General features: G+C 42.5%; 1 protein-coding gene across 2 annotated transcripts in view; it reads left to right on the top strand.

Annotated features, from left to right (window-relative positions):
- Positions 1 to 2894: 2894 nt before the first annotated feature.
- Positions 2895 to 10244, top strand: part of LOC141128850 (interleukin-5 receptor subunit alpha-like) — a 52149-nt gene continuing 44799 nt past the window's right edge. The window contains exon 1 of one of the 2 annotated variants that reach the window (XM_073616418.1): positions 2895 to 3080. The gene's annotated coding sequence lies outside the window, so the exon portion shown is untranslated. The remainder of the gene's footprint in view (positions 3081 to 10244) is intronic. The other variant, XM_073616419.1, reaches the window with a different exon arrangement.

The following is a 10244-nucleotide window of genomic DNA, read 5'->3' as shown; positions in this document are numbered from 1 at the left end:
GGTCTCCCCTGCATCCCCAAGTCCAGGGCCTCCTGTGTACTTTCCTCCTAGTCCAGGGCCTCCTCTGAACTCCCCTGCTAGTCCAGGGCCTCCTCTGCACCCCCTCTCGCCAGCTGTCATATAGAAAAAGCATTCCAGAGCAATGCTGCAGCTACTGTTGCTTAGCAACATAGCAACAGTAGCTGTAGTGTCACTCTGGAATCCCTTTCTATACCACCAGCAGGCCGGAGGAGCAGAGTGATTCAGTGATAGTGCATCTGTGCAGTTTTCCTCCTATTTGATTCTCCGGTATTTGGCAAACTATGCAGCGGCGCTGCCTGTCCATTACACTTGATCGGGTGGCAGTGATACCCTTAAAGCAGCAGTTCCCAGTGCGGGTGGGGGCAGCCCCCTTGGCGGCACCCCCCTAGATGCGTCACCCGGGGCATGTGGCACCCCCCTGCCCTCCCCCCTTCCGCCCTGATTAATAATAGTATTAACAATAATCTTTAAATTTCATGACACTTATTGAAAATAATTCTGTCTATAACTCTGTCTAAAAATATTTCTGTCTACAGTTCTGTCTGAAAATATTTCAGTCTGGAATTTCCTTAAACTGTTCCAGGGTGAAAAGCATGGAAAAGGTTACAGAAGACTATGTAGTTAGTAACTGGACTGTAGAATTCTGAGACATTCCAAAGTTTTCATGTTATCATAACTAAATGTAACACTTATCCATGTAACCAAAAAAAATGGCAGCTAGGGGAGTGGTTAGTCTGACAGGTTGTTTAAAAACAACCTTCTTGTTTACATTGGTACCCTTGCCCAAGCATGCACAATGCCGCTGCTCCTGCTGTCATTAGATAGCAGAGAGCATGGATAAAAGATACAGAGCCAACCTGAGTGTCTTGATATTTGGAGCTAGCCCAACTCCAGGACATCTGAAACTTCTCCCTTACAGTAGGGCTGTACCTGCACTACAAGGGTTACTGCCCATTTTTATTTTAGGGAAGAGAAAAGGGATTTACCTTACCTGATCCTCCACTCCTCTATGCTCAAGCGGTGGACTGTCTCTCAGCATCATCAGGTCCAATGTAGGGCTATGGACCCTGCATCAATCTTGATAATGTCATGACCTTAATGTCCCCCATGCTGCAGCATGGGGGAAAAAACACTGCATGGACCGGTCTAGTTACATGGAGGCAAGAGGATTGGGTAAATACATTTTCTGCCCCTATACCTAAACAAGTAGTAAACTCTTGCAGTGTGGGTAAACCTCCACCGTAAGGGAGAATTTTCAAGTTTCCCAAAGTGGGGCTTTGAAGTAATATTAAAGGCTTAATATTTTTTTATAAAAAAAACAAACTTGTTATACTTACCTGCTTGGTGTAAAACCCTTGCCTCGATCCTCTTCCTGGGTCCCTTGACAGCACTCTGGGCTCCTCCTCTCTGCCAAGTGCCCCCTATAACAAGTGGTTTGTTATAGGGGCACAAGTAGTTTGTTATAGGGGCACCTCCTTAGCCGTGCTCTGTGTGTCTCTAAGACACACAGAATGGGCCTCCATCCTGCCCCCTCTCCTTCCCCGCTGCCTGCATTTGGTGGAGGGAAGATTATGGTGTGGGGTTGTTTTTCAGGGGTTGGGCTTGGCCCCTTAGTTCCAGTGGAGGGAACTCTTAAGGCGTCAGCATACCAAGACATTTTGGACAATTTCATACTCCCAACTTTGTGGGAACAGTTTGGAGATGGCCTCTTCCTGTTCCAACATGACTGCGCACCAGTGCACAAAGCAAGGCCCATAAAGGCATGGATGAGCGAGTTTGGGGTGGAGGAACTTGACTTGCCCGCACAGAGTCCTGACCTCAACTCGATAGAAAACCTTTAGGATGAATTTGAGCGGAAACTGCGAGCCAGGCCCTCTCGTCCAACATCAGTGCCTGACCTCACAAATGCACTTCTGGAAGAATGGTCAAACATTGCCATAGACACACTCCTAAACCTTGTGGACAGCCTTGCCAGAAGAGTTGAAGCTGTTATAGCTGCGAAGGGTGAGCCAACTCAATATTGAACGATACGGACTCATGCCCCGTACACACGAGCGGAATTTCCGTCAAAAAATCTTGGATGGTTTTTCAGACGGAATTCCGCTCAAGCTTGGCTTGCATACACACGGTCACACAAAAGTTCTCTGAACTTTCGACCGTCAAGAACGCGGTGACGTACAACACTGCTGAGGAAATGAAGTTCAATGCTTCTGAGCATGCGTCAAATTTTTTCTGAGCATGCGTCAAAATTTTGCGCGTCGGAATTGCCACAGGCGATCGGAATTTCCGATGGGAACTTTTTATGTCGAAAAAATAGAGAACCTGCTCTCAATCTTTTGCTGGCTGAAATTCCGCCAGCAAAAGTCCGATGGAGCATACACACGCTCGGAGTTTCCGACCAAAAGCTCACATCGAACTTTTGCTGATGGAATTTCCGCTCGTTTGTACGGGGCATAAGATTGGGATGCCATTAAAGTTCATGTGCGTGTAAAGGCAGGTGTCCCAATACTTTTGGTAATATAGTATAGCTCAAAATGATCATGGAGAAGTTGAACTGATATGGGTGCAAGTGCAAAATTATTCAATAACTGCAAAATTACTTTGTTAAAATTGTCCAACAATTAAATTGAAGCATGATAAAGCTTGAAATCTGTGGTTTAGTATGAAAACACCAAAATGTTTGTTATTTATTGTATCTGCCACTGAGGATACACACGTCAAGGAAGAGTCAGTAGCGTAAAGATGGAAATGCAAATTCTGTATATATATATATATATATATATATATATATATATATATATATATATATATATATATATATATGACATTCAACAGAGAAGGAAACTAGAGGCAGTTCAAAATGTGTTCTCCTTTTTTCCACCACCCTTCCTGCAGTTTAGAAGAAATACTACAAAGGGAAGTCCATGTATCAGTGTACAGTGATTTATATTCCTTGATGGTTTCACTACCTAGAAATCTGACTGATGTGGAGTCTTAAAACTGCATTGAAATACACTGAATATATACCAATGGAGAAGGATCCTAAATACATGATCTAGGTGAGTTCTTATCAATCAGTTATTTTATTGCTAATTGGTACATACTAGGCTGTGCTTAAAAATTATGCCTAAAGTCTAAAATCAGAATTGAAGAAAATCAATAGTATTAAATAAATATTTACTTATTTAGTTTTGACATCTCCAGAACAAATAGCTGATTATGTATATATAAAGATATACATACTGTACATACAGAAACCTCTTACCTGTAGTTTAGATTGTAGTGTGCTTTATGATATGCCACTTGTCTCTTTGAGCTTCTGTTTACATATAATTGACACGGGTGCTTCAAGTGTCATTATGTTCTATAAAACATACTTGGTTGTGTTTACTACAGTTTCCACTATATTGGTCACCTTCTCATTTCAAGAATTATCCACACTAATGCCGCGTACACACGGTCGGATTTTCCGATGGAAAATGTTCGATGGGAGCTTGTTGTCGGAAATTCCGACCGTGTGTAGGCTCCATCGGACATTTTCCATCGGAATTTCCGTCACACAAAATTTGAGATCTGGATCTCAAATTTTCCGACAACAAAATCCGTTCTCGTAAATTCTGATCGTGTGTACACAATTCTGACGCACAAAGTTCCACGCATGCTCGGAATCAAGCAGAAGAGCCACACTGGCTATTGAACTTCATTTTTCTTGGCTCGTCATACCTGTTGTACGTCACCGCGTTCTTGAGGTTCAGAATTTCCGACAAGATTTGTGTGACTGTGTGTATGCAAGACAAGTTTGAGCCAACATCCGTCTGAAGAAATCCATGGATTTTGTTGTCGGGAATGTCCGATCGTGTGGGCATAAAAGTTCATTAGCATTGTAGATGGGAAACCAGGCCAGATTTGCTCCATAGAACCCAGCAGGAAATCTGCAAACACCGAACTTAGTGCAGAACCCCACTAAAATCTTTGGGAGGTGACTCTTGTAATTATTTTTTGGTCTTTTTCAAATGTAATTTGCAAGATATTGCCTAAAAAAGGCCCTGCCATGGGACCATGTAGCAATGCAAAAAATATACTGTTCAGTAGGGAGAGGGTCTTTTCACGCAGCATTGAAAATACACAAATCCTTTAAATAACATGCTTGGACCTCACTAAAACAATAAGATGTAGTCCCATAAAAATACTTGGTAGCAAAAGGGAAAGGGCAGCCAGCCTGCTGCCCCCCATTCTTCACCAGACCACATGCCTTTCAATATTTGATGGGCTTCCTATGAGAGGTGGGGGACGTGACTTGCCCTCCTTCCATGGCAAGGCACCTTGTCCCAGTGTTGTCAAGGGCCTCTTCCCATATTTGGTCCTTCAAAGGACTTGGGGGTTTATCGGGGGAATTATAATAAGGAGTCTCCAGATATCTGCAACTGCCCCTGGAAAATGAATACAGGGGTACTTTACTAACCCTAGCTTATTCACACCATTAATTAAAAGTAAAGAAAGACTCCCACACTGTGAAAATATCCTTTGGTGCAAAAAATTGTATTGAGCAGTGGCAAGGCATTGGTTACTTCTAGTGTCAGGGTGTTTTTTTACATTTCCAGTTTATTGGGGAATGAGTAATAAATGGTATAAATGTACCCTTGTACTCATTCCCCTGGGAGAGGCTGGATATCTGGGGTCACCCTTATTCTAAAAAGGGCTTCTGGATTCCTAATAGTCCCCCCCAACACACACACTCCCGAAAACCCATACAAACAGCAATTACACCCAACAAAATTCTAAACCTCCCCCACTATACATGAATACACTGAAAATAAAGGTTTTAGCTGAAGTTCCATGTAAAGATAAAAAAATTAGCCTATTAAGTTTCGTCGTACTATACACAAACAAGTTTCGTATCATTGCTGTCTTTCGATTTTCCTTTTGGGGATGTAAAGTAATGCTGATTCCTAAAAATGGCTTAGAATGAAATCACATGACTTTTAAAAAATGGAAATGTGCTGATGATAGTAAACTAACTGACTTAAAAGAAAGTGAGAACCAAGTGGGAATCATGTGATATACTGTAGATTAATACGGTAGAACAATAGTACTGGCTGTGCCGCCTTATTTGAGGTAAGTAAGAATCATTCTGATATTGTCCATAACCATAGATAAGATCCAATGTAATAACCAAAGATTCAATAAACTCAATCACATATCGTTTTTATACGCAAGAGCAGAGTTGGCTGCATTTGGTACGATTTCACGTCTTGCAGATAATCAACAACATGTGCCAATATTATTTACACCTATTTAATACAGGTTATGACATTGGTACAACTCATAGCAACCCTTTTGTCTCCCAAAACAGTTTCATGCTTTTGGTAGCAGCCAATAAACAGAAGTGTCTTTCATGGAGACTCCCACATATAAACAGTCAGCATGCTTCTACTTTATGGGGTGTATTTATACAAAAAAATAGAGCTATTTGTCCTGTAAAACTGCATGTACATTCACTCTGTACCAGAGGCGTAACTAGAACCCTCAGAGCCCCGGTGCAAGAAGCCATGATGCCCCCCCCCCATCCAAGCGCCAGGCTTCCAGTTTTGAGAGGGCGTCCATGGATATCCTCCCAGAACCCTGCCTCCCACGTGTCTCCTGGGACGTGCATCCAGCGCAATCACAGTGGCTCTTTACCATGTGATCAGCTGATCACATGTAAACACACTTGCTGGTTATCGGCAGCCCTACGGAAGTGTGAACTCGTTAGCTTCACACTTGACTTCCCATAGAGCACACACAGGAGGAGAGAGTCAGGGGGAGAATGAGCAAACCGGCTGTCTCCTCTCTCATCCCGTGCGAGAGAGGACGAAGGAGGGAGGGAGGACAGGAGGCAGTATTCGATAGAACACTGGCTCTGAGCTGTATGAGAGAGACGCTCTCAGCTCAGAGCTGTGCGACTGGGGCCCCCCCGACAGTAGCAGAATGCTACGGCCCGGTCGCAAGTGCGACTGTTGCAACCCTCGGTAGTTCTGCCACTGCTCTGTACAAATGGGAGCAAAAACAAATGTTACTAGGCTATTTTCTCTCCACGTCATATACTATTGTTCATACAGGATAGAGTGAATCAGAAAAATACTGCATTATGGCCACTAGCTGGAGCTGAAGATCACAGGAAATAAATAAATATTTACTATGATTGCTCAATCTAGTGGCCATATTGTGGTATTTTCCTGGTTCACTTTATTCGGTAAGAGGAATAACATTCAACTTGTAGAGAAAATAACGTAATAACATTTGTTTTTGCCCCTATTTGCACAGAGCAAATGTACATGCGGTTTCACAGGACAAATAGCTCTGTGCATTTTTTATAAACACACCCCTGTTGTATGAAGAGGCAGAAGGGTGGGAAAAGATAACATGGATCTTCTTAGGTGGAAGGAAAGAATAATATTCATGGTAGTAGGATTCTGCTTGCTGGTGTCTGCTGAATTTGCCTACTACCATTTCCATTTTAGGCACTTAGCGCCCGCCTGCAATGTACTGCGGACAGGTGGCCGCTGTAGGCAAAGCGAGGTACCTGTACATTGCTGCCCACTTCTGGATGCGCGCATGCATGCCCTCCGCTTGGCAACCGCTGTGATTGCATACTGTGAAAGCCTGTCAGCAAGTCCCAGCCAGTGATATACAGCTGGGACCTGCTAATCGGCTGTGTGCAATCACAGCCCAGAGCTCTTGTGTTGATAAACAGCACAGAGCTCTGTACAGAGGAAGCGATCTCTCAGTGTCTCATTCCTGCAAGGCAGCACACTTTACACACATTACACATTTGTGTGGCACATTTTTAACCCTTTGAGCGCCCTAGATATTAACCCCTTCCTAGCCAGTGTCATTAGTACAAGGAGTGTATACAGTGTATAGTATTATCACCAATCACTGTATTAATGTCACTGGTGATGTCAGTGACAGTTAATCAGTTCCCTCCAGCATCAGTTAGTGTCAGATTTCTCACCACACTATCGAAGTCCCATTAAAAGTCGTTGATTGCCACCATTAGTAGTATAAAATAAATAAAAATTCAATTACATTTTTCATAGTTTGTAGGCGCAATAAGTTTCACACATACCAATCAATATACACTTATTGGGATTTTTTCAATCAAAATCATATAGCATTGTTTTGACCAAATTTTATCAAGAAATTAGATTTTTTTTTGTTTTTTTTATATTGGATATGTTTAGAGCAGAAAGCAAAAAATACTGGGGTTTTTTTCAAAATTTTGTGTCCTTTTTTGTTTATATCGCAAAAAATAAACACAGTGGTGATCAAATACCACCAAAAGAAAGTTCTATTTGTGTGAAAAAAATAATATACATGTTTGGGTACAGTGTTGCATTACCTCGCAATTGCCAGTTAAAGTAGCGTAGTACCAATAGCAAAATATAGCCTGGTCATCAAGTCAGTAAAATCTTCCGGAGCTCAAGTTGGTAAGAAAACTGAGTGAGTCACATTAGCATCAGATTTGACCACAATACTTGTCTTGCAAGTCTTTTTTTTTTTTTTTTACTTGGTCGAAAGCTTGTACTCTTGACATTTTGCAGCTGATTATATTCCACTATTGACACAGACCGGTTTCCTGTTGCTGTTCCCTATAACATAGCAAATCTTTACTTTCGGGTTCAGCTCCAATTTGATGAAGGTCTCCTTTAAGGCTGGATTCACACCTATGCATTTTTAGTGCTTTTTGCATTTTGCAGGTTTGCACTACAGAACGTGTTCCATAGGAAACCATGTTAAATGGACTGTAGTGCAAATCTGCAAAATGCAAAAAGCACTAAAACTGCATAGGTGTGAATCCAGCCTTACAAGGGGCTGATGAGTTTGATAAGAACACATTACACTTTGAAACTAGGAAAATACATATATTGATGGCAACCCTGTTTAAAAAACTATTGTGTTCCAAAAAATCACTGGTAATTATTTTGCTCCATCATAGCTTTACAAGAGCCTGAATAGGAAGACAAGCATGTATATTGCCAATTAAGGTTTCTTCAGATTGAGAAGCTTCAAGCAGTTATCAGTCCTCTCAACTCACAGCTCTCAATGCCTTAATTTAAGAATATTGTAATGTAAGATAATTGGATGAAGACTGGGATAAGTCACCTTGGCTATTTATAAAGATTTCATCGATAAAAAATTTGCAGAAAATAGGCCACTCTTTTGACAACTCCATAACGACAGTTGTATAAATAGGGGTTGATATGTAAATATAAGAGAACGTGTCAATTTACAAACATCATTCAAACATTGCACAGGTTATCACTTCAATTCAATTATACAATTCAACTAGCTTCAGGCTGGCAATGACAGAGAGTGTCTTTATTAACCACTTGTCGACCAGCCGCCGTCATTGTACTGCGACAGGTCGGCTCGTTCCCGCGAATCGCCGTCATTGTGCGTCGGCTCGGGAACTCTATTTTGTGGGCACACACACGTGCCCACTAGCCAGCGGGTGAGCCAATTAGCGGGTGGGGCGACTTGATGTCCGCCGGCCACCCGTGATCGTTCCGCGCAGTGACAGAACGGGGATCTGCCTGTGTAAACAAGGCAAATCTCCGTAATGACAGGGGAGATCACACAGATTCTGTCTTTCTGCATTGCAGGAAGACGGATCTGTTTGTTTCTCCAGGCAGTCCATCCCCCATACAGTTGGAAAACACCTGCAGGGAACACATTTAACCCCTTGATTGCCTCTAATGTTAACCCCTTCCCTGCCAGTGTCATTAGTACAATAACACTGCAAATTTTTAGCACTGATTACTGTAATAATGTCACTGGTTCCCAAAAAAGTTAGGTGTCCGATCTGTCCGCTGCAATGTCGCAGTCCCAATAAAAATCACAGATCGCCTTCATTACTAGGAAAAAAAAAATAATAATAAAAATGCCAAAATATTCCCCATTTTGTAGCCTCTATAACTTTTGCGCAAACCAATCAATATACGCTTCTTGTGATTTTTTTAACCAAAAATATGTAGAAGAATATATATCGGCCTAAACTGAGTAAGAAATGTGTTTTTTTTAGATTTTTGGGGGGGATACTTATTATAGCAAAAAGTAAAAAATATTGCTTTTTTTCAAAATTGTCACTCTTTCTTTGTTTATAGCGCAAAAAATAGAAACTGCAGAGGTGACCAAGTACCACCAAAAAAAATCTGTATTTGTGGGAAAAAAAGGACATATATTTTGTTTGGGCACAGCATCGCACGACCACGCAATTGGCAGTTAAAGCGACACAGTGCCATATCGCAAAAAATGGCCTGGTCATTAAGGGGGTAAATCCTTCTGCTCGTTAAAGAGGAAGTAAACACTGCTGGGTTTTACTTCCTCTTTATTTCCCTGCAAAGAAAGCGGGAGCCGCCACTCACGGCATGACCCCTGTTAGAAACGGCACGATGTGCCCTTTCTAAAGTGCGCATGCACCGAAACCATCGTAGTCATCCGCGCCCGGGTCTTTAGTAAATATCTCATAAACCTATAGGTAAGCCTTAATATAGGCTTACCTGTAGGTAAAAGTGGTTGTACAGGGTGTACAACCACTTTAAGTGGTTAAACGAGATGTATGTTTTTTTTTTTTTTTAAGAATCTGTGCCCCGCTGCCTCTATTGCCACGTACACACAATCGGACTTTATGGCATACTTGGACCGGCGAACCTGAGTCTGTCGGACAATTCGATCGTGTGTGGGCTCCAGCTGACTTTTTTTTCTCAAAAGTTTGACAGACTTAGATTTGAAACATGTTTCAAATCTGTCCGACGGACTTGAGTCCAGTCGAAAAGTCCGTTCGTCTGTATGCTAGTCCGACGGACAAAAACCGACGCTAGGGCAGCTATTGGCTACTGGCTATGAACTTCCTTGTTTTAGTCCGGTCGTACGTCATCACGTACGAATCCGTCAGACTTTGGTTGATCGTGTGTAGGCAAGTCCATTCATTCGGAAAGTCCATGGAAAAGTCCGCCAGACAAAGTCTGCCGTAAAGTCCGCTCGTGTGTACGCGGCATAACACTGAGAACCAAAAGGTCTAACACCACCGATCGCTTGGTTCTCAGAGCTCCCTGAGCAGAGAGCTGCTGACTGTCAGTCACTGTTGTCTGCTCTGCTCTCCCCCCCACCCCGCACTCACTGGAGAGCTGGGCTGTGGAGGGGGCGGGAGTGGCCGGCTCAGCCTCTCAGCAGCTCACTGA

This window comes from Aquarana catesbeiana, linkage group LG02, assembly GCF_042186555.1.
Source record: "Aquarana catesbeiana isolate 2022-GZ linkage group LG02, ASM4218655v1, whole genome shotgun sequence".
In the NCBI taxonomy this organism is placed as follows: domain Eukaryota; kingdom Metazoa; phylum Chordata; class Amphibia; order Anura; family Ranidae; genus Aquarana; species Aquarana catesbeiana.
Note: the sequence above shows the minus strand (reverse complement) of the source record. Positions and strands in the feature narration are given on the sequence as shown.